Consider the following 24,789-nt stretch of genomic DNA (forward strand, 5'->3'; position numbering starts at 1 on the left):
TGAGTTCGATTTAATTAATAATTGGTATTCCGTTATTAATATTCGTTATAATGCAAAACGTTGAATAAGAATATAAAAATAATTGATTTAGCTCAAACGTAACACGAACTCCTCATCGTTTATGAATCAATGACATTAGTTAGAATTAATTTTAGTCATCTTTCGAGCTTTTTATAAAGATATATATTTTATACTTAATGAACTTTAATAAATTTCAAAAGGTAAATTGAGAACAATTCCACCTTTAACGTCAATGATATTCATCGCTGCTCTATTCTTGTTCCACTCATCCTAGAATAGAGAACTCGTTGGTTATCCGTGTACAGACGTTAACAATACTTGACGCATTTTGAAAATTTGGATTTTTGCCGGTGTCCATTTTGACCCAGTGGGTCAGGCTACACGTATTCCTGGCACGCATCCATTTGTCGCTATTTTCTGGAATTACAGACCACTCCCCGCTTTTCTTTATCAACATTTGGCGATCAAATTCGAGTTTCGAATTAATCTTCGGCTTTTGGCCACCGTTCCCATTTATGACCGCCTTAACGTGAAACAGCATTTGCTAAAATAACGTGCTGACACTGATAACAGGCTCATGAAATTGTTCTTTCCTATTTCCCGACACACGCATTCTCTTTTACAATATTGCAAGTATTTCGCATATAAATATATTTATAATACAAAATTTCTTCTTTTCGAATCTTTGTAAATATATTAAATAGATAGAAATTAATAAAATTATATCGGGATATTTAAATAATTAAAAAATTGACGTTAAAAAATTTTCAATTCGAACATGCGAAATATTTTAACAGAATTAATCTAATCGTTTCCCAATTTCCAAGTTACGTCAAAAATTTAGATCAAAGAGTTTCGGAGGATTCATTATGCGCGTATCGATGTCATCAAGATTGCAAGATCATCATAGAGAGTGAAGAGTATAAATTACATGTCGGATGTCATCTCTTCCGCTCTTCCGCCTCCTAATTTTATTTTATTTTTTTCCTCTCGTTTTAACGTGAAATATTCCCAATAATTTCAGTTTTTCAAAGCGAGGTTATTTATATTTATAAGTGATTTTTGATTTTCGTTGTTCGGAAAAAATCTTATTGTTTAATTTTTCGTTCGTATTACTGATTATCTATCATAGGAATATTAATATTATTGATATTCGAATATTAATCTGATAATGATTAATTGTAAGTCAACTTGTACGAAGAAATAACAATTTTCGTAACCGAATAACATTACACGTTATGAAGTAATATAATAATTTATTTTTATTATAATAACTACGTTCTATGAAAAGGATATTCTTTTTGTTTTTTTTCTTTTTCATATGCAAGAAGTTTAACACAGCATAACTAATGCATCGAAACTGTTACGTGACAAAAATCATATTTTATTTATGTATATGTATTCTTTTCGTACCACACTGTCATTTGCAGGATACGCGTTGTGGTTGAATCGCAACGAAAATATATTTTAAATATTTGTATGCTATAAAATAAATATGATGTTAAATTTAATATAATCAATTATGATTAAATATATTAACATGATTTGAATAGTACGTATTTTTTTTTGAAATGATATAAAAAATTTATAAAATTATTTATCATTTTTCTATCTTGATGTTTTTTTTAATATGTTATCAAGATTATTATTCTGTACAAAAAGCTATATATAATAAAAAATTTTTTTAAAACAATTTAAATTAGGTTAGGTCAAATATAATTTTATATATAATTAACAGATGGCTGGATTAAGAAAATTACTCCAAATCCAATGCTAACTATTAAATCGGCTAATATAATGAATTTTTATTTAATTTTAATTTGGCATGAAACTAAATTTATAATTAACCATGTCAAATTAATTAATCTCAAATAAAAATTTATTTAATTTTTGATTTCATGATTTATGATTTAATTTGAGTTAGGTTAGGTTAAGTTAATAACTTTTTAATAAACAACGCCAAATAAAACTTTCATAAACTTTTCACCATAATAACAGATGCCAGGAAGTTAATAAAAAATCATCAAGATGGAAAGTGGTTATCTTTTCGTAAATATTTACCTATATTAATGACTTATCCAACGAAAGTAAGATTGGTAAGAGAAAGCAAAGAGAATGAACAAATGGTATAAATAAACATCCAATTCATTTTCCATATCTTAAAGTCTCATCGGTCGTGCAGTCAATTTGAAAAAAACGAGGCGAACCATGTGAATTGTTTCGTTGCGTCTTAAGTTTTGAAACTGCGAAAACTTGGAGGAACTATGGCTTTCTTAAGACCTAGGTTAATATTTTCAAAGGCACAGCCACGCGTTCACTTGTGTGAGGACAAAAGAGAGACGGGCTTAACCGCGAAAAAGAGCGGGCACGTCAAGAACCACCAAGGTTTGTACACTTTTTTCCTTGATTCTCGGCAAATTTCGCCTCTTATTTTTTTCCACCACCACCACCTTTCATCTTCTCCTGCTCGTTATATATTATTTCTCTTCCATACTGGTGGATTGCATGCGCGAAATATATGCTCTCGCCTTATGTGCATGCTTCTCGCGCGCGACTTAACACTTGTACATCATCCAGCTTCGTGTGCACATCGCGCCACCTGTTTTTCTTCCTTCTTTTTTACGTCGCTTGCCATGTTAAATAATTTTTCCATTTACGGTAAAGAAGCGAGCATTTCTCGTGTTACCCACCGTTGAAAAAAAATATTGAAAGTGATTTTATGGAATTTTATGCTGTTTTATGCTATTAGTGTCATGAAATGGTGTTCTTTCGATGTTCGTTTCACTTTTGGAAAAAGAAAAATCACTTCAGCGCCAAGCAAAAATTAATTTTTATCAACATTTTTTTGTATCTCTGAAGTAAAAATTTGTTTAAACAGTAAAAATTAAAGAAACGGAAAAGAAAACACTTAAATACGATTTTTCGTTATAATTATAAATATCCGTGCTTCCCTAATTTGAATAGTGCAATCACAGAAGTGATTTTGGGACTGAAATAGATGAGATGAGGCGAAGGAATCTGGCGAGTCGTTAAATCCAACCCTTACTGCGATGTTTCACGCGATTACGCGTCCCCAGCATCGTTTGCAAACTTCCACGCACACAGAGCATTAATATCGTTGTTCAATAAGGTGCTTGCGGCACCGTTCTTCCCGCCATTGTCGTCGACAATGTTCCTATCGCTTCGACAGTTAATGTGTATCAATATTCGCATAAGCAATATTGCGCCAAGTATTTGCGTTTATTAACGATAAAACCTTGCGTTTCGGAGGTGAGATTCAATCCCGTAAGATTTACGGTTCACAAACTTACGGCGGAGATACGCTTTTGGATGAAACTTGGTTTCATGCTCTGAACTGAAGATTGCTCGAGTATTTTATACCGTTTAAATATATGACATAAGTTACATGGAAATTATTTCGAGTTCATATTTAGAAATGAATATTTAAGAAAAGAATAGCTTTCTTAGTATATTTTTACGTTCTCTTTCATATTGGGTTGGTTTTAAATTGTAACTAATATTGTAATATATAATATATGGTTTCATTTTCTATCAATCTTGCACTTGATTATCTCAGCCCTCCGATTATCAATTATTAAAAAAGCAAAGTCTAAAACGCAATTTTTTCCTATTTTTTATTTTCGTTATTTTAATTATTGCTTCTTTATGAAGCGTACCGAGCAAATATTTAAAATTTCCAGCACTTTTCCAGTTCTTCAGCCATTAAACATCTTGGTATCGAATCGTTCGTGCATTCAACGATTGTTAAAAATTCGTGTTCGCATTTAATGGAATTTCCGTTGTATGAAAATCATTGTAAAAATTCAACGAATTCATTTCATTGCGTTAAATTACGCACGGTGAACTTGAAATAATTTAACGAAATTTTCGAATATTCCCGGATACTTCTCGATACTCTCGGCCACGCCATAGACATTAAATTCGTGGCATTCGCCAAATACACGGGATCGCAATTAAACAGACGTCGCACGTGACGCAAAGTCCGTTCGTGATTCAAATTAATAGAATATCATCTCTGGATGGGTGAAGACGACGTTTTAAAGACGCGGATAACTTGGCATGTTTTAAACTATGCGGCCAATTCAGGGAAGAGCGTATCGATTTTATCATTAATTAACGGATAATTAAGAATTCTTTGCCTCGATAATGATAATTTCACGCTCAAATTGACTGCGTGTATTTAAATTTGAAACGATTGGTATGACGACATTGATCTCTACTCGCTGTTATATAATATTAAATATTAAAAATATGAGGATAAATAAAATTTCCATTTTCCTAAAAGATGTACAGCGGAACTCTGTATTTTTACGTAGCGTCTGATTATTCAAATTTTAGTCGAGCTCCTTTTATTCCCAACTACACTTACATGAATATAAATAGAAATGGGCGATATACATGTCTATGATACAAAATAAGCAAAAAATTCATTCATATTATTTATTATACTTGCAAAATTATTTTTTGGAACCTTATTGATTAAATGAAAAATTATAAACGATTACAAGAAGAATACAAGAAGAATAATCTTGTTCGTATCTTTATATTTATATCTCTCCTCCGAATTGTTTCCCCTCTACATTTTTATTTCGTTTTTAAGGAGAAATAACTATAACACTGGGCACCAGTTCGAAATTTGCGCCAGTCTCCGCGTATAATCGTGTTTATTTCGCAATGGTTGCACGGCGCTGAGAATAGAACGCGTGGCATACAAACGACGCTGAAACATCGTTAAACAGACGTCGCACGTATCCGCGTCGCGGTGCAAAGTCCGACCGTAATTCGAATTAATAGAAACGGGGAGCCGCCTTAAAGTTAAAAGCCACCCCTTCGTAGCTGGAAAAACATAGCATGTTCCACGAAAACGGGCCGTGACGCTGTAGCCGTTACGACGTTTCGAACGGCGTCACGAAATTTTCCCCATTCGATAGGACGGTAAATTAACGCGACAAATTTAGGAGAAAGAAAATGATAGGTTTTTCGTGGATTCATTCCAACGATGATATAAATTTTTGAAATTCGTCGCGAAATAATAAAAATTTCGATTGTTTCTCACGATCGCAAGTGTAAACGTACAATTCTCGAGCAAAAAAGCACGGTTAATTGAACCAGAGGTTTCTGTCGTCGAACTTTCTCTGCGGATTTCTGCCTTATCGAAAGATATTTAAAAAGATAAAAAAAAGAAAAAAGGACGCGGAATGCAAAGTAGGAGAAAGTAAGTAAGTAAGTAAGTTTATTGTTAGTTCTGATTTAAGACGTTCTTGCATCCGATGTTGCCGCTGGTATCTGGCAAACGAGGCGCAGAAGCACTCTCCTCCGGTGATCGACGTTCCCACGATGGTTCTCAATATAGTCGAGTTCACTCGAGCCTCCCTATGAAAAGATAGAGGGTGGCCAGATAGTCGGATCACGAAGTGGACTAGGATTCGAATGTGGAAGACGGTTGAGAATCGGGATGGTGATTTTTGGCGGATATCCAGCCAAGATGGGACGCGTCTTGCCCTTGTTGCCTCGCCCGCAGCCCGACGACAAGGAGAATCTTTCATGATTTGACAGCGCGACCGAAAGAAACGACTCGAAAGTGCTACGAAGTAGTAATGGTAGTAGTAGTAGTGATACTTACAAAAGTTATTCTCCTCCTTCGATTTCTCGAGAATAAATCTATCTATTCAGTCACGTAAACGTTCCTCGAACAATTCGTCCCGTCACTCGATCGTCAATGGAAGATCACAGATTGTTCGAGAATATCGATTATTCGATTATTATCGGGATAATAATTCTAATGTTTGTTTTGCCGTCGTGATTAAATCCTAATTTCGATCAATCATCTAATGTATTATCACCGATTGATCGGAGATCGAAATAATCTGAGATAACGAGGGATTAATAAATCGTTAATAATTTTCATTTAAGATAACGATAACGCAAAGGAAGATAAAATAAAAACGATGAAGAATCGTTGATGAAGAACGACTCTTGAAGCTCGTTAACGCGTCAAAAAAGATATGGCCAGCATCCAGTAAGAGCATGGCGTAAGAGCAAAGCTCGTATCGATATTTCTGTGCCAAAAGACTTGTGGATCCATCGGTGGTAGGTGAGGGAGGATGAGATTGGCCCCGGGACGAGCATCGTTACGTGTCGATCAGAGGTGAGACCAGAGGTGCAAAGGGGGAGAGAGAAGGAGAGAGAGAGAGAGAGTGTAAAAAAAGGATCGAGGAGTTGTTAGGAGGAGAACAAAGGGTGGGTGGGCGAGGTTTAGCGGTCGTCAGACCGGGTGGTGAACAATAAAACGATAAATCAGAAGAACGGAAAAATAAGGGGCTAAAATAGAAAAAGCTTGTAGAGTAGATTTGGAGACGGGCCAGGGTGTAGGTGCAGTCACTGGGTGACTCTGTGGCCTTTGCGGCTCTCTCTCCCTTTTGCCTGCCTTCAGCTTCGCCGCTTTCTTCCATTTCCTTTGCTCTTCTTGCACCTACGTAATGCCGTTCCGCGCGCTACTTTCGCCTCTGTTTCCTTCTTCCCATCTCCTTCCCCCCTCCTCTCTCCTTTTTATTTTCCTCCCTGTTTCCACAGACCCATCCCACAACCCCTTTATTCGTTGACGCCGTTCGTGCTCCTTTCTTCTTGCTGTTACAACAACCCTTTCCTCGTACCAGTCGCCACCTAGATCCACGTATATATATATATACAATCCACAACGATCGCGGCTAGTTCATAAATAAAAAGTTCACGGTGCAAAGGTGTCGGACTTCAAAGTGTTGCTGGATTGTTTCCTATTTTCTCTACTTGTATTTTCCAACCAAACCTTGTTCTATCGACGAGAGTTTGATTTAAAATTTCGCGGATTTCCAACCTGTGGATCGTTTGAGGGGTTGCCAATCACGTTCGTAATGTTAATTTTCATTAATTCTTTCAAGCTGATGCCATTTCAGAGGTGCATAGAGAGAGAGAGAGAGAGAGAGAGATATCTACGTATAATATTTTCACCATTCGCGTATTATCCAAAATCCTGTCTTCTCTATCGCGAGATATATATATATATATTTTTTTATTCTACACGGATTATATTAATTAAACGCGAAAGTTAAAATTCACGGGGATCAAATATTAAAACATCGAATCGAAGGCTAGAAATAAAGGATTGAACGAACGAACGAACGAACGAAACCCTTCCATACACCGTTCCATACAACCGTTCCAGGTTTTATTAAACCTCGAAGCATAGTATTTTTTCTTTTCTTTCTTTCTTCTTTTTTTTTTTTTTTAATATATTTACTTTAATATATCCCCGGTAGTTAACTCGAAATTGAATTTTCCCCAATCGACTATAATGCTTTTCGGAGAAAGCTCCGACGAGCTTAATTATCGATAAAATTCTTTTGTTTCCGAACCTGGGGGATCACGCGAAACAAGGGACGGTTACATTTAAAATTCCGTATCGGGTAATACGGATGTAATAAAATACGATAAGTTGACAAGTTTGTTGAACGAATATAATTCATTCTGATTGAGGGGGAGGGATTTTTTCTTTTTTTTTTTTTTGCTTAATGTAACAACGGGGTTAATAAAACGATGCCCCACCGTTCTATTGCCATGCACAATTCCCGATCCGTGCGGCCCGCGAGTAATTAGTAGATTAATTAGAGCGATGGTCAAATAGTGGTGTTCGCAAACGGTATAAATTCGGAAGTGTAACGCGCAATTATATTCCATTCGGGCGGAGGTTAATCAAGCGATACAGCGGGGAAAAACGTGTCAATTAGTTGGTGGGAACTCTTTGGATTCGGCTTTTCATTAATTAACCGGAAAAATGTTACTTCTATGATTACGGCGGGAACAAGGGGGATCGCGACGTGTCTATTTAAATTTCATTCCCTCCCGAGAATTATTTTGCTCCGTTTATTTCTCCGACTGTGCGGTAATTATGGAACTTTATTAACTGTCGATATCTCCGAGACCAATTTCCGCCTCGAATATCCGACGGGGAAAAGCACGGAGGGGGGAGGGTTATAATCGTGAATATAACGCATAAAGAATAGAAGAAATAGAAGAAAGTTAGAGTTTGGATTTAAAAGGAAGGAAAAAAAGAAAAATAAACGCGAATTATTTCTTCTGAAATTTCGATTATTCCAAGAGGATTCCGCGCGAACGAAATTCTCGTTGCTTTTTTTAGACTCTTTACTTAGGGATTACTCTTAACACTTTTTACAGGGATTGTAATTAATTTTTCTCGGCCAAATCTACCCCCGTCTTCGAATTTTCGTTTCTCCACACCGCGGAGAACGATTAATGCAAATTTTATCGCCAGATACCACGTATCTCGATGCGATAACTTGTCCCTGTCGCTTGCAAGCCGCGCGTTCTGACGCGATTAGAATTAATTAATTATCATCCTTTGCCGATTTTTCAATAATAACGTTCGACGAGATGTGGGATAAAATTCACTTCTTCTTCTTCTTCTTTTTTCTTTTCTTTTCGAAGAGAAATCATTAAATTCGAAACGAATCGAACTGCTTTGTGCGAAATCGTGGTGAATAAATTTGATACGATATCGAAGAAGAAGAAGAAGAAGAAGAATCGGGGCGGTGTCGAGGAAATCAAACGAAACGTGGAAAACGAGGCCAACGAGGAAAGTTATGAGGTCAATGTTCGAGACCTCAAGTTTGGGACCATCAACTTTCTTCTTCGCCAAACAGGTTCCGACGGTTGTAATTCTATTTATGAGTCTCGTGCTCGAGGAATGTTATTCGAAAATCGGCCCGTTGTACGTCGCTATTTTAAAAACTATTTTTTCTCTCTCCCTTTTTTCTCCATTTCATAAATATTTCATATTTCAAAGACGGAACGGAGAAAGTAAAGCGTAATTAGATACGAATTTTTTTTCATTCGAGCGATGAAAGAAAGTTAAGAGATCGATTGTTGTTTGCCGCGATCACGATCTGTCTTCCAAGGGTACACGTTCCAAATACATATTCACAATGAGTATTTTTATCTTTACCGATTTACTCGGTGCGAGAGCGTGTTGAGCGAGTATTCTTGATTAATATCGAATTTCCTTTTCATCGTTGAAATTAAGCCTCGCGTGAAAGATTCTAGTGGAACCAACAGATTTGTAGCTGTAAAATATCAGACGAATTGTTTTCTTAAGTAACACGTGTGAAATAGACGCTCGATCGATGCTTCATGCCGCGAAATAATTAATGCAAATCTCTCGATTGAAATTAAATATTCGATCTTCTTTGTATCAACTCGTTAATTATTGCCAAAATTTACTTCACTTTCACTTTGCACATTTTCGATACAAGTTTCTTTGAATTTCCTTCGTGAAATGATTTCAATCAACAATAGATGATATTTTTCATCGATACCGCAGAAACTTTTGCCAATAATTATTTTGGCAATGCTCGTTTCAATTACAATCGAAACATTATTTCATGTCTACAGGATATTAGATATATATATGTGTGTGTAACGCGGGTTTCCGCACGTGATTCGATTTTCGAAAAACAAGATTGGAAACACAAACCGACAGGTTCAGTCGTGTTTCCGTCCACGGTAATGGACGATGACCGTTGCCTACCAGTAAAAGTTGAGCAAAAAAGGGCTAACGTGTACGTACGTAAAAGATAAAAATAAAATATAAAACTGTTGGGAATAGAAAAATATTCGATTCCGACCACGAAATCCTGAACGGATGAGGGAAACGGGGTTGCGGCGTGAAGCTGAAAATTTCTATGAAAACATTTATTTCAAAGAAAACTTCGCTCAATTCCAAGATTCATTCCCGAGCAAGCGTCGATATTTCCGCCCCCGCTTCGACGAAATACGATTAATCCGCTTCCGATAATCCCGATACAAATTTTCCACGAACGGAGAAGAAAAAAAGAAGAAAGAATTCTTCGGCGAAAAACCGTTCCGAATCGAAAATTTCGAATTCCGACAAACAAAATTCTCAATTCCACGTGTCATCGATCATCTTATCGAACGCAATTCAATTAACCACAGGCATCGACGCCTTGCTCCTTACCGAGCGATCGTAATCCGTACGAATTATTAGATTGGACCGTTCCGCCAATCCAAGATCTCGAATCGATTCGACGGGATATCCCATCCCGAAACCATGGATCCATCTAAACGGGGATCTTTCGATTTAAACTCCTCGAGAGCTCGGGTCCACGGCGAGGGCGAAAGGTATATCCACGCACCGTTCCCATAGAAAACAGTGGCTCTCAATTCCCTCGTCCGTCACCTCTCCCTCCCTCCTCCTCCTCCTCCTCCTCTAATATAACGCTCGTTCGCTTTTCAATCGAGCTGTTGTTACATAATCGTCCCTCAGATCTAGGTAATCGTTCCATCCCCAAGCGCGCCCGAGTTTATTCGCGAGTTATCGCGAGAGCGAGTAACGCGAGGATAGGTTGGAAAACACTGGGCGCGATAGGATCCTGTAATAGTGTAGTAGTAATAGTAGTGGTAGCAGCGGTCGGTGGTGATGGTAGTAGTTTCTTCTGGTACAGTGGCACCGGTTTCAGGTTTCCAGAGGGGCGAAAGAAGGGGAGGTGGTCTTTTCGCCTCTCCTCGAGGAATTTTATCTGTCTACAGGGGGGAGGGATATCCGTGGAGGGCACGAGAGGGACTGTAATACCGACAGGGCTAAGATAAGACAAGACGAGGAGGAGGAAAATTCCGTCCGCAATCTCTGAAGGAATCTTAGGTATCCGAGCAGTCGGCGGGGGTGTGTGCAGGGAGGAGTGAGAGAGGGAGGAGGAGGAGGGCTTGGTTCTCCTCCTTGCGAACTTGACGAGAGACGCGTGAGCGCGTTCGAACGTTGGCAAGCGCGAAAAGGTCAGTGGAGGAGGAGGAGGGGGTGGATGGACGAGAAGACAGGAAGAGAGAAACAGGTAACAAACGGAAAAGGGAGGGAGCGAGCGAGGCTTGGATGTTCGTTCGCCGGCCGCAGAGAAAAGGAGGAAGGAGGAAAGGGGAATGGCGATTGATAGAGCAATAGTTTCATTTTACGACGAGAGAGAAAACGAAGCAAACAAAAGCTTCGGGGAAAACGGCACGGGGAATTCTTTCCTTCGTTTCGTTTGCCTTCTCTTCTTTCTTGTCTTCTCTCCTTCGCTGCTCCTTTTTTCATTCCTTCCTTCGTTTTCCTTCTCGATTCCTTCGTTTCGTCCACATCCCCCTCCACGTCCCGCCAAACCGGGCCCGATCCTTGGCCCCGTCCTTCACTCACGCGGAAATTAAACGAACGATCTATACTGCCTGGAAAAAGAAAAGAAAAGAAACCTAAAAATCTGACGTTTAATAAAGAGCGAGCGATATCTATCTATCCACGTATCGGTTGAATTTGAATTAATTCAACCGACTAACTATCTCTGACGAGAAGGATACTGTTGATTGGTTAAAAAAAATTAATCGCTCGTAATTTTCAAAGTATATATATATATATATATATATATATATATATATATATATATATATATATATATATATATATATACACACCTCGGTTATATTTCGAGTTAATGAATTGAAATCACTTTTTTTTGTTGCCAGCGAGTATTTTTTTTTTTTTTTTTCCCCTCTTTGCTTCTCCGTGGACTGTTTGTTTTGCTCTTTAAGGGACAGCGAGTTGAAGAGTAAAAAGATTCCAGAGACGAGATTATTCGCGAGGACGAGGAGAAAGAATGGATATTTCTTTGCCACGAGTTTTCCCCCTTTCTGCTGTCTCTGCAGTCGAGAAGAAAAATTCATTACGTAAATAATATTTTAACGATTACGATTGCGAACGGAACGAAGAAAGCAGTTTCCCGCTTTCGTTATTTATGCAACGATAAATAATTTTCGTGGGATCGAAAATTGTATCGGATCAAATGGAGCGGAAGGGGAACGATTTCTTTGTGAAAAAACTTAAAAAAAAAAAAAAAAAAAAACAAAGAAAGGAAAGAAAATTAGAGAATGTTACGATATCGCTTTCCAACCGCTTTCTGGTTACAGTTATTTCATTTGCAGTAGAAGAGATATAAATAACAGGATATGGAAGAATATATCGAAAGAATTCGATTCACGATCAAAATTGAATCGATCCATCATCGCGCCTGTACCTGTATCAAATAAATCGTACTGGTGGCAAGCAGAAATTCATTTTTAAACGGTGCAAGAACGTTTATCTATAAATTTAATATTTTCGTTAATTCGTTACACAATATTCCCATTTCGAGGTATCATCAATCTCGCGTATCGTAGCAATCGCGCGCACAGAAAATGTTAAATGCTAATAAAAGACCCGTTCCATCCCGGTATACGTTTCATGATTCGCGACGAAGCGTACGCGAGCGACTTTATAAAAATCATAGTTTCCTTCTCGAAACGGAGCTATGCAAATTAATGAAACTTACACGGGGGAGTAACGAGCGAACTTGCACGACCGGGGGCTCGTTTCATTTGATTAAATAACTTTAAAAGTCGGTATTGCAGGTCGACACAGTTTACAACGCCTTCCCGCTGAAATATTCATCAGAAAAAAGAAAAAAAAAAAAAAGAAAGAAAGAAGGAAGGAAAGAAAGAAAGCCTTCTGCACGCCTTCCTCTCTACGCTGACCTAATACATTCTCGAACTTCGTGTTTCTCCTTTTTTCTTTTTTTTTTCTTTGAGGCGACACCAGTTTTTGGAACTTTCCTTGTCGTAACATCGTCACCGGTCGGTGTGTGTGTTTGTTACACCATTCGTGACTTCGACATTAATAAATAATGAGCTCGGCTTGTTGAAATTTTTTACTCTTTCCTTTTTTTTTTTCCTGAGAAACTTATACGTACAGAAAGGAAAACGTATAAAACGATTAGTTTTTACGAGTCTGTATTTCATCTTGAATCACGATCGTTTCAAATTTTGATAGTTCAAAGGGTAATCTTCTGTTGTTTAAATTAACAGAGTACTTTCACAGTTTCGCGAGTCCCTCGAAATTTTTTTAATATTCCCTACAGCAACTTTTCGAAAAGGAAGTTTATCGACTCGAAAATTTCTAAAAACTGTTTTTTATCGTTCGTTCATTCGTAATTTCGAGCACGCATTTCCTCTCCGTTTTCTCTCCCTTTGCTCTCGCGCACAAATTTCACGCGCGCCCCACTTAAAGGAAACGTCCGTTTCGAAGAAAGAAACAAAAAAAAAAAAAGAAGAAGAAAAAGAAACGAGCGTCGAAAAATCGTGTACCGGTTTACGAATTTAAACAACGGGGAAACAAATGTTCCATGTTCGATCTCTTCTTCGATCGACGAGAGCGCTCGATCGCTCGACTTTTCATTGTGAACAGTGTATTACGTGATGAAATCCATTCTTCGCAATAAGAAGATTATGATAGACGACAAATGACTGGAACGAAGCTGAGAGCACGAAAGATCGGTCACGAGACGAGAGGATACTTTCTCCTTTTGTCGATTCCTTCCATTCCCCCCCTCTTTCTCTCTCTTCTCCCCCCTCTTCCTCCTCTTCCTCTTCCCCCCTCCTCTTTGAAACAACTCTTCGATTCAACTCGAGGGGAATCGACATAAAGCAATCAACTTTGTGGTTTGGGAGTATCGAATTTGTTGCCTTCTTTTCCCCTCCCCTCCCTCCCCCCTCACCCTTTCTTCAAAGAGACAAAGAGGTTCGACAACAGTTTTATGGCTTTATTTTTCTTGCAACCGATACCTCCAACTCGCATCGCTCGATGAAAATGCGTTTATTAAATGCAACGTAAATAAGTGGTAAATCGTTGCCGTTCGAGTTTTTATTGCTCGAAATGTTTTGCAACAGTTTATTGGGCGATAATAAAAATTTAATTAGTCTCTGTACACACTTGTACACAACAAGTGTGATCGACGATATTTCATATTTCGTATCGTTATTTTTGTACGAATAAGAATCGAACTTGGTGTGTGAACTTGGTAAATAAATTTTCTCGAATAGTCGGATTTCGATTCCTACGCTCGACTCGTTGCGCGTGCTTTGAGTAATCCGCGCAGTTTCTTTGCCAGGATTCGATAAGCAGAGTACACAATTACAGACGACGGAACAAGGTCCATCCAGGTTTATCACTTCCTTTTCTTTTTACATTCAGATCTGTGTACATATATATACTCAAGGTGAATTCGATAAGACGTTCCTTTATTTTTAAAACTGGGCAAACTTTTTTTCTGGAATTATCAAATACACGTGTATATATATAATTAAAAATCGTGTCGATTTTTTTTTCCAACAAAATACTCCGTTCTAAATTAAAAGTATTGATAAATTAATATTTTTATATCCCTTGAAAAAAATTAAATTCCCTCGATGATACACACACACATACACACACGATAATAATTGGTATATTATGATAATTGGATGGAGTAGAACTTTTTTCTTTTTTATTACACAATTTTCTGTGAAACAAGGATGGAATTGTAAGATAGTTTCATCACATACGTGTGCATTGTAAAAATCTGTAAATTGAACGAGATAAGACGGTTATTAAGTCAATTATATTATGCACTTTCACAATCAATATCATTAGGTAATTAACATTCAAGGATTCCATTTGATTAACTATTATTCAACGATTGCTTTTCAATGAGCACGCATCTTATATGTACAACACCCGCACGTTCTCTATTTCGCAATCTCTTTTACTTATCTCATAGGATAAGTTATGCGCATATTTCCAAGAAACATCCATAACCTTGAACCGCATCAGCCATTTGCATTCTTCTTCTTTCACGCCATTTAATTTCCAGCAATTAAGTTTGTTATATCGGGTAACTTTCAGCAACTCGACTTCCAAATGTTTAATTCAAAGAAATGAAAGCGACCTTAAAATCAAATCACTTCCGACATATTTACATGTCATCAGATGTCTAGACTGTTTAATTCTCTTTGATACAATTTTTCTCTAACTTTTCGCTATTTTCAAATCGTGACGATCCAATTGTAAGAGACAACGCTGACGATTTCGTATTTTATTTAAAAAAACGGAATAAAATTTTTCTGACTGCGAGCGAAATTGATTAATAATTTCCAATTGGATACGAACGAATAATTATCGATTATTCTACACGTGAAAATAAGTAAAAAAAAAAAAAATGTAGAATTAATTTTATTTCGTTTAAAAATTAATTTTCGAAAATATAAATTCGTAGAAATTGTCGATTATACGTACAATCAATCTCGATTTTCTCAAAAAAACGATAAAATTTTATTTTACATTTTATTTTATTTATTTATTTTGCTTCTCTCATTGACTCGTTCACTCGTGCCCGATCGAAAATTAATCAATTTCAATTTCACCTGTATTTAAAAATTTTTTCTTTCAACTCTCGAAAACGAAGCTCTCGTTGATCAAAACGAAATTTTATTCCACTCCTTGTTCTTATTTTCAATGTCCACTTCTGTCGATCAATTCTCGATCACTGACCAAATTTTAAATAAGATACGAATAAAAAAAAAAAAAACGTCCTTACGTCATCAAAGATCGTTGAACCGTATTTATATGCTATACACGTGCATCGATCTCCTCATTACAGGAACACGAAGCTGATTTCACGCTCCGTATCGTCCAGCAAGGGTGCAGGAATCTGGATTGTCTGGTTACGGTTACGATCGGTTAGGCCTTCGACCACGTGTGACAGCTCGACACCTTGGCCTTTTGCCCTTCCATCTCGTTACGTAGCCGTGACAGTGGCAGGATCGCAATCGAATTGAATTGCGCAACTCGGGAGAGGTTGTGGGCGATTCGAAAGACGGATCGATCGAAAATGAAATTAACGCGGGATTCGATATCGATTCGTCCAAAATTACGATCTCTTCTTCTTTCTTTTTCTTTCTTCCTTTCTTCCTTCGCGTCCCGTGCATTCAATTTAAGAAACCAAGCCTGACGATTTACATATCTCGGTATTTTACTACTCGAAACTTTCACCTGTTCGTCAGATTTCCGGTGTAATCTCGATGTCCTTGAACTTTCCGCTCCAATCCACGAATTAGTTCATTCCTCTTAATTTTAACCATACGAAACCCCACCAAATCTTATTGCAACGAAAGAGAAAACGGGGAGAAGAGTTCTTTTCTTCTTCTTCTTCTTCCTCCTCCTCCTCCTCCGCGGTTAAATTACACGTCAATCGCGGCGAGAAGTTCCATCCCCGTGAAATAAGAATCGAAAATTGTTACGAAATATAGATTTCCTTAACTTCGAAATCGAAAGATTCGTACCGAGGCCACGCAATTTTCTCAAACGACGAAACTTTTCAATTTCGGTCCGTCCACCCCCTCCCGATATTTCCAGATTTCATCCCGCGGAATCGGCGAGAGAGGAGGATAGTGGCGGCGGGGAAAACTTGTTTCGCAAAAATTTTTCATATTATACCCCTCTCCTCCACCCCCTCCCCCCATCCCCTCGCGATGGAAGCGAGTAAAATCAACGAGCAAAAATTACGAAAAAGTAGGTGACCCCCGAGTGCACGGGGATACACACAATCTCGCAAAAATGTCCGGAAATCGTATTCAAAAGGTATTCGTATGTGGGCCATGAACGAGCCCCAGGGAGTATGTCAGAATTCTCGTTTCGTAAGTGAATGGCGTCCTTTCCAATAAGAAAGTGGTCCCGATACCACATTTTTCTTGCGGTAATATCTCGATTTTTGGAAACTGTTACAACAGCGTTCCTAATCGATCCTTCCCTCTCCATTCTTTTCTCTTTCAAACAAAGTCAAATTTATATTCTTACACGCATCCGCGACAAGTCTGACCGAGTTGAGATTGGAGATTTTGCTTACGATTTTAAGTAAAAGATGATTCGTAATTTAAAATTTGCGAAATTTCTTTTACATGATTCTAAGATTTTTAAAGTAAATATCCGTAGTTTTTATAAATTGTTAATGCAACATTCGTTTGTGGAACAGCGGCTTTTCCTCGCGTTACATAAATCGCTAATATTTGCCTCTCCACTTATCTCTTTTCATTTGGAAAAGAAATGTCGTAACAGGAAAGCGATAAGGGAAGAGGAATACTTGTTTATCGCGTAACGGCGAAACTTCCAAGATCTCGTTCGTTCCTCGAATCGAAACAAAACCGTGAGAACAGGGAAACGCGTTTGATTTAGACAGATTAAACGCGATACGCGTTAATTATCGGATTTGGAAAATTGTGAAATATTATCACAGAATAGTTAAGTTATCTACTTTGTCGCGCGCGAAACTTGAATTCTATGGATGGATCGATTAATTACATCAGATTTTATGATTATCGGCGTAACTCGAGAGATTTTTTTTTTATATTTTTTATAAATAAAATCTTACACAATATCATCGCGATCTTTCTGATTATCGCGTATTATTACACAATAAAAGTGTCGTAACGTTGCATTTCTTAATTAATAGCAAACTGGTTTTACAATCGAAAAGAATGATTTATTTCATCCAATAATCCGTATAATACATACGTACACGTGGCAAGGCGTAAGAGAAAAAGGAAAAAAAATCAAACGGATGAGTTTTTCGTATCATCAAACACTTACACGTAGTAATGCTAAATATTTGAAGTGAAAGTAGGATAAACGAACAGTTTATTCCCTATTCTCTCAACTTCAAAAGTTTTTGAACGAGATTCTCTATTCTCGACTCGAAGAAGGAACTGCTCGACTCGAAAAAAAATTATCTCGATTCGTCAAATATTGGTGAGATAAGATGAAGAAACGTGATAAATAAAAGGCGACGTATCGACATCGTCGGTATTATTTTCACCACTTACGTGAACGAACGGTGATTCATCGAGAGACACGCTCGAGACGAAACGATTGTGAAAAAGGTTTCACAGGAAGTTGTTGTCGATTCGAAAAGAGAATATCGGAAAGGAAAGCGGCCCTGATGGCCCTGTGCAACAAGAAAATTTCTCTCGATACGTGAATGCACTCTCCGATCTAGTGTGACGCGGCAACACGAGCGAGAGCGTGCATCGAGCGTTAAAAATTTCCTCCATTTTCATCGAGTAACATTTGCGAAAAAGGAATACTAATTTGTCTGACCTTTGTAGAAACACGTCGACGACGATGCATCGAGGATCCTGTTAAATATTTATAAGTAAATTTGACAGCAACGACATGATCCTTCCTTTCGTTTCGTGTTTTCTTCTTTTTTCTTCTTTTCTTTTCTTTTTTTTTTACGCGAGCATAAATATATGGGTAAATTAATTTTTATCGATAAATCGATAGAGGAACGAATAAATTTTCATTGCAATTAATTTTGCGACAAGCAAGTAAACAATTTTGTCGATCTTCAATTCGATGTTGATTGAACGTTGATTGTTTTTTTTGCTTTTCTTTTCTTTTTTTTTTATTTAAATATTTAAAACGAACGCCTTTGCACGACCAACTTCGCTCTCTCAACAATCGAATTATTCATTTATTCGGCTAGATTGAAACTTAATTGTCCGGCAGCCATCCTAAGATATAGAACACCATTTATCTCACTTTACGCACGCCTCGCGACAAATTGTAAATTGTATACGGAACGAATTCATTTGGACACATCCGCAATACCGTGAATGGAGGTAAAGGTTCCTCCGTGCCGAGATAACTGCTCGTCGTTCTCACTCTCTCTTTCTCTTTCTCTCCGCTCTTTTTCCATTCGTCTATTTTCGTTTTATCCTTTTACAATTTTCCGCTCCTCTGCGAAAGTAAATTTTATTTAATACCAATCACGAAACAACTTGTTAGTTTGATTACTGCTTCATCTCCTTTACCTCGTTTGCTCTTTCTTCTTACGTTTGCTCTTGAAGGGTGCACTATGCAGAGACAGATCTTATCTAAAAAAAATTGTTCCGTGCTAATGATATTCTCGCACTTCTTTCTCGCTCGAACTCTCAAATTCTCACGCAATATTTTACAAATTTCAAACTTTCGATGCAGTCGTTTCTCTCTTCTAATTTCTTTCTCAAATTCTCAGATTCTACGCAATATTTTACAAATTTCAAACTTTTGATGGGGTAATATCTACATATCTTACAAATTGTTCCAAAGATATTCTCACTTTTCTAATTTCATTCTCAGATTCTTCGGAATATTTTCCAAACTTTTGATCTCGAGTAATCTTCTATATCTTTTTTCTCGAATTCTTAGATTATGTGAAACGTTCTTAACAATTTTAAATTATCGATCGAACGATTTCTATAAATCTTATTTCAATCTTATCAATTTGTTCTAAAGATATTCTCATCTTTCTAATTTCATTCTCGAATTCTCAGATTCTGTGAAACGTTCTTAACAATTTTAAATTATCGATCAAACAATTTCTATAAATCTTACAATTTGTTCTAAAAATATTCTCATCTTTCTAATTTCATTCTCGAATTCTCAGATTCTGTGAAACGTTCTTAACAATTTTAAATTATCGATCAAACAATTTCTATAAATCTTACAATTTGTTTTAAAAATATTTTAAAAATAATTCATCTTTTTAATTTCATTCTCGAATTCTCAGATTCTTTGGAATATTTTCCAAACTTTTGATCTCGAGTAATCTTCTATATCTTTTTTCTCGAATTCTCAGATTATGTGAAACACAATTTTAAATTATTGATCGAATGATTTCTACAGATCTTAGAAATTGTTCCAAAGATATTCTCTAATTTCATTCTCGAATTCTCAGATTCCACGGAATATTTTCTTTTGATCTCGACCGATATCCGTAATCCTTCTTTCCCAAATCCTCAGATTCTTCGAAACGCTTCGAAGCACAAAATTAATTTTTCCAAAATTACCGATCGAGTAAACCTCACGAGGACATTGACGCGAAATTTTTCCAATTCCATTAACCGTTCCATTCTCTCCTCTCCGAGCTTCTTCCCTCGAATCCTCGGATTCCAGATTCGGGAATACTTTAATCAACGGAATCAAAATGCATTGGCTCAGCGCAGCTTCGCCGACAACGCAGCTCCTCTCGCATCCGTCCACGAATCCGGTCAGATTCGCCTCGATTCGAAATCGTAAACGACGTGTGTGGACGGCACAGGTCGGCTCGCAGGTGGCACGATCGATCGGCGGCAGGGTGCACGTGACAGTTTATTCGGGCCAGATCGGGTGTACACAGCATTCTTATTCAGGGGGCTCCAACTTAATTACACCACGATGAGCATTTACAACGCTCGACAGAGGTAAGAGGCATTTGTCTCGCGCGAGACCGTTAACGACAAATTGCGAATTGCATTCGGAACGAATTCATTTGGCCACGTCCGGAATGGCGAAGGTAGTTCTCATGCTAGGCCAACGCCTCCCCTCTCTCCGTGTCTCGCACCGATCCTCCTGCCGCTTCGACCGTGCTTCCGTCTCCCCCCTTTCCACGCGCGACCAACGCTTCGAATCGCCTCGCGACCGGATTTTCCGGAGAGAGGAACTCCTTACTGTCGCCCTACCTTCGTCCACGGAACGGAATCGTCTCGAGCGAGTCGGCCGGCCCCTCTTCTTCCACGTAATCTCTCGACGGTTTATATTTTCGATGGGGCAGGAAAATTTAATTAGTCAACGTTAAGTTAAAGTTGGTTCGACAATTTAATTTCGTTCCAACCGTAATGCGATAATAATAGGAAATAATTGTAATTGCAAACGGGTTAGAGGTTACGTATGGAAAATATGTAATAGCTGCTGGAATAAACGTTATTTAAATAATTTTAATCAAGCGATTATTAAACTGGCTTTGTTCAACGGGTTTAATGCCCAACAGATGGGAAATTTAGCTCGGTTTAGAAAGCGCGGTGCCGATCGCGCATTCCTTCGATCCTCTCTGAATTAAAGAAATATCACGTATTACGCTCATTGAGAAATATTGGCAATAGGAATGAATCTTTCGTTTCGAGAAATTAATAAAGGAGATTCGCGGCGTGAATGCAACGATACCAAAGGAAATATTTCCTTTATTCGATAAGATAATTGTTCGAATCAAGGAAATATTCACACGTGTTCTCGGATAAAAAGGTAAAAGTTGATCTTTCGTTTCGAGAAATTTACCATTAAAAGAGATTCCCCTTTTTTTTCGAATCTCTCCAATTCTCCAATAATCGAATTGTTCGAATTAAAGAAATATGTATAACACGTATTATATGCATTGATTGAAAAATATTACCAAAAGGACCATTAAAAAAGATTCAGAAATTCTCTTCAATCCTCCAATAATCAAATTGTTCCAATTAAAGAAAAAACTACGTATGTTGATCGAAAAATATTACCAAAAGGAAAGAAATTTTTCGAGAAATTAAAGAAGATTCAGAAACACGGTTACCATAAATATTCCGTTTCTTCGTCGCTGGGAACAGCGTGACGCAACGTTCGATGACACCAAAAGAAAATGTTTCCTTTTCACCTTTCTTCGACCAATCCCTTCGATCTTCCAACAAGATAATCGAATTATTCGAAAATTAAAGAAATTAAAGAAACACCACGTATTATATGCATTGATCGAAAAATATTACCAAAAGAAATTGATCTTTCGTTTCGAGAGATTAACTATTAAAAAAGATTCAGAAACACGGTTATTTTAAATATTCCGTTTCTCTTGCTGGGAACAGCGTGACGCAACGTTCGATGACACCAAAAGAAAATGTTTCCTTTTCACCTTTCTTCGACCAATCTCTTCGATCCTCCAACAAGATAATCGAATTGTCCGAATTAAAGAAACACCGCGTATTATACGCAATGATCGAAAAATATTACTAAAAGAAGAGAAATTGATCTTTCGTTTCGAGAAATTCACCATTAAAGAAGATTCAGAAACACGGGAACGCAATTCGTTCGAATCGAAGAAATGGCACCTGAGAAATATTAGCAAAAGGGAAGAAATGGTTGGCAAAAAGAAAGGATAAATTCCGTTTTCGAGGAAGTTTGAGCCATTAAAAGAGACTTTCAGAGGCACCTTGGATATCCTCCGTTCGTTCCCTTTCCCGGGAACGGGGCTGGCTCGTGACGCAACGATGACACGTCGGCACACGACGAAGTCGGATACGTGTAATCGCGACGGGTGGCTACGATTTCTCTGATCGATGGAAGAATGAAAGTTCCGGGTGGGAGATCAGATCTGCTGCAGGCATGATGAAACTGTCGGATGCCAGGGTTCATTGGATGGCCGCGTTCGGTTTCCCATTGTCGTCCCGCGTGCCATTTTTTTCCCCAGCCCTCCGCTTTCATGATTCTTTTCCGGCCGGGCTTTCGCGTGAACATAATACAAGCCGCGGCGAGATTGATTTTATTGTTATCGTTGATCTCGTTTAAGGGACCTGTTCACGCCTGCCACGTTAAATTATTTTTTTTTCACAAAGGGAGAGAAATGCATTTCGAAAAAGCTCATTTTTCTCTTCTTTCTTTTTTTTTTTTAACATCACAACCTCTAAGTATCCATTATATATTTTACGTAACGTAATTACTCGTTGTAATTTCCATCTCGATGAACAATTGCAATAATTAATTTTATTGGAAAACATTTCCACGTTTCTCGACGATCTTTCTTTTACGACTTTGGTTGTTGTTGTTTTCTTTTTCATCTTCGAAGCGTCCACGTTTTTCGACGATTTGAAATTTTCCAGAGGGAATACGGATCGCAAAATTTTCCTTTTTCCTTCTTTTAATCGTAAACGGATACGCGCGACGCGTCGTCAACTGGTTCGGTTGTAACACGGCCGGTTATAACAGATGTGAATCAAGTTCATGCGACAAGGACGCTTTCACGAGCGTCTCTTTAATGGAACAAGTTAACTTCGTTGTTTAAATTGTTTAATTGTTAAAAGTAAGAACTATGTGGAAATAATAATAATCAAAGAGGATAATATAAACGTGTATATACGTTGTGCGAATATCTATAAATATATTTATCGTTAATAGGATACGAAGTTTATATTCGTTTTATTGGTCGACAGGCACAATGAACGAACTCGTGAGAAGAATTGTGCGTGGCGGCGAGGAATACGTGTCCCGCGATTCCACCATCATGTCCGCCCAGGTAAAACGATTCGATACACGTGTACACAGATGCTCGAAGCTCGGTCGGTGCACGGAATTCAGTTCCCTCGGATACGGGAGAAAGTACAACTCGATCGACCCTGAAGCCGAGGAATATATTAATGAACGGTGTCGCCGAGACGAGTAAGAAAAGTAAACTTTCTTTTCTTCCTCTTCTTCTTCTTAACGATTCGGTTCGGCTTGGAAAAAGAAGAAGAATCGATTCTCTCTCCGCGATTCGAAGAAAATGTTGAATGGATACGATAATAAACGGAGAAGAAAAATTTGCAAAAATTTTCTTCGGGAAGGGAGTAAATGCGCGAAACGAAAAATCTGCTCTCTCTCTCTTTCCTTTCTCTTTTTGGCGACGAGCAAATTTATCGTTTTCAAGAGAGCCAGGATTCGCAGAGGCCGGTGATTGGAAGCGAGGAAAAGAAGTCTTTGTGTTCTTTGTTGTGAGGAACGATTACGTTCCGCGTGTTTCAAGCATAATAAAACAAAAGTCGTGTGTCCGGCGATTGGTTGGGACGGCCATTTCCCGGAACATCACTTTCGCTCGCGGAAAGTCCTTCCTCGGCCGGAGGAACGGGTAAAAAGTTAAATATTTCCTCACGCGAGAGAGAAGAGTAAAGAGTAAAGGACCGTGAAACGACAGAATTTCTTTGAACGCGTGCGACACACCTGCGAACGAGGTAATTGTTCCTCGAGGAAAGTGAATCGAAGAGGGGAACGGAACGTACTTTGGAGAAGTTCTACTCTAAAGAAGATTGGCCGCGTGTACACGCATCGAGCGAGAAACAAATGCGATTTTCTCTTCGTCCGAGAGAAGAGGGGAGAAAAGGAAAAGAATAAATTGTTCCGTTTCGAGGAACGATGGATTATTGAGAGGTTAAGTGAAAAATGAATCGAGAAGAGGCGAAAAATTTTTAACTTCCATTCATAAACGTATCTCCGCAAGGTTACCGACGCGTATAGCGAGCCACGCGTACACTTTCACTTTCATTCATCTAATTTCAACGTAACGTTCCATCCCTTCAACGAGGATAAGATATCGCGGCAAAAGATTTAATTTGCAAGGCTGAACGCGCACAGCCTCTTCTCTTTTTCCTTTTTATCCTATTATTTTAATTAAAATCCCTCTCCTTCGAACGAGATAAGAACGACGGCTGTGCCATTCCACTTGCAAGATTTCGCCCGATGACTCATTCGACATCGGTGAAAACCGACGTCGGTTTTAAATTGTAAATTTCGATCGCATTCAGTCGAGGATTCGACCCAAAACCGCGGTTGAGAATGGCCACCGGTTGCGAACTCACTTCCTGCCCACCAGCTGACGTAGCCCGCTTTCGCGGGCCGCGTAAGAATCGCGGTATGCGCGGATGTAAAGTGAGATGACCGCGGAGAAACGAGTATAGTTGGAGTGTGCCGTGAAAGTATACAGCACACGAATAATTTAAGATCGTCGATTCGAGGTCGCCAACAAGACCGAGAACAAAGGTTGTGCCATTATTGGACGGATGGGTAATTTTTAGCGAGTTGTTCGCGCTCGAAAGATGGTGACATCACGTAAATGGCATGCTGCCGTCCGACGTCGAGTCGAGAATTTAATTATTCCAATCAAATCGAGACGAAGTTTTGCAACCTTCGTGAACGGAGCGAAGGCAAAGTCGAAGGATGAACGAATGGTGAATGGATTTCGCGGATTTTCGAGCGGAATGGTCATTCACGTGGGAAACGAAACTCGAAAAACTGAGTCC

General features: G+C 38.2%; 1 long non-coding RNA gene across 1 annotated transcript; it reads right to left on the bottom strand.

Annotated features, from left to right (window-relative positions):
* Window positions 1-1,260: 1,260 nt before the first annotated feature.
* LOC133667808 (uncharacterized) lies at window positions 1,261-5,318 on the bottom strand. Its single transcript, XR_009833412.1, has 2 exons — window positions 2,083-5,318; window positions 1,261-1,503 (listed from the first exon to the last, which is right to left on the bottom strand). It is a non-coding gene; the product is annotated as an uncharacterized LOC133667808 (long non-coding RNA).
* Between the last annotated feature and the right edge of the window lie 19,471 nt (window positions 5,319-24,789).

Source organism: Apis cerana, linkage group LG1 (assembly GCF_029169275.1).
Source record: "Apis cerana isolate GH-2021 linkage group LG1, AcerK_1.0, whole genome shotgun sequence".
NCBI lineage: Eukaryota > Metazoa > Arthropoda > Insecta > Hymenoptera > Apidae > Apis > Apis cerana.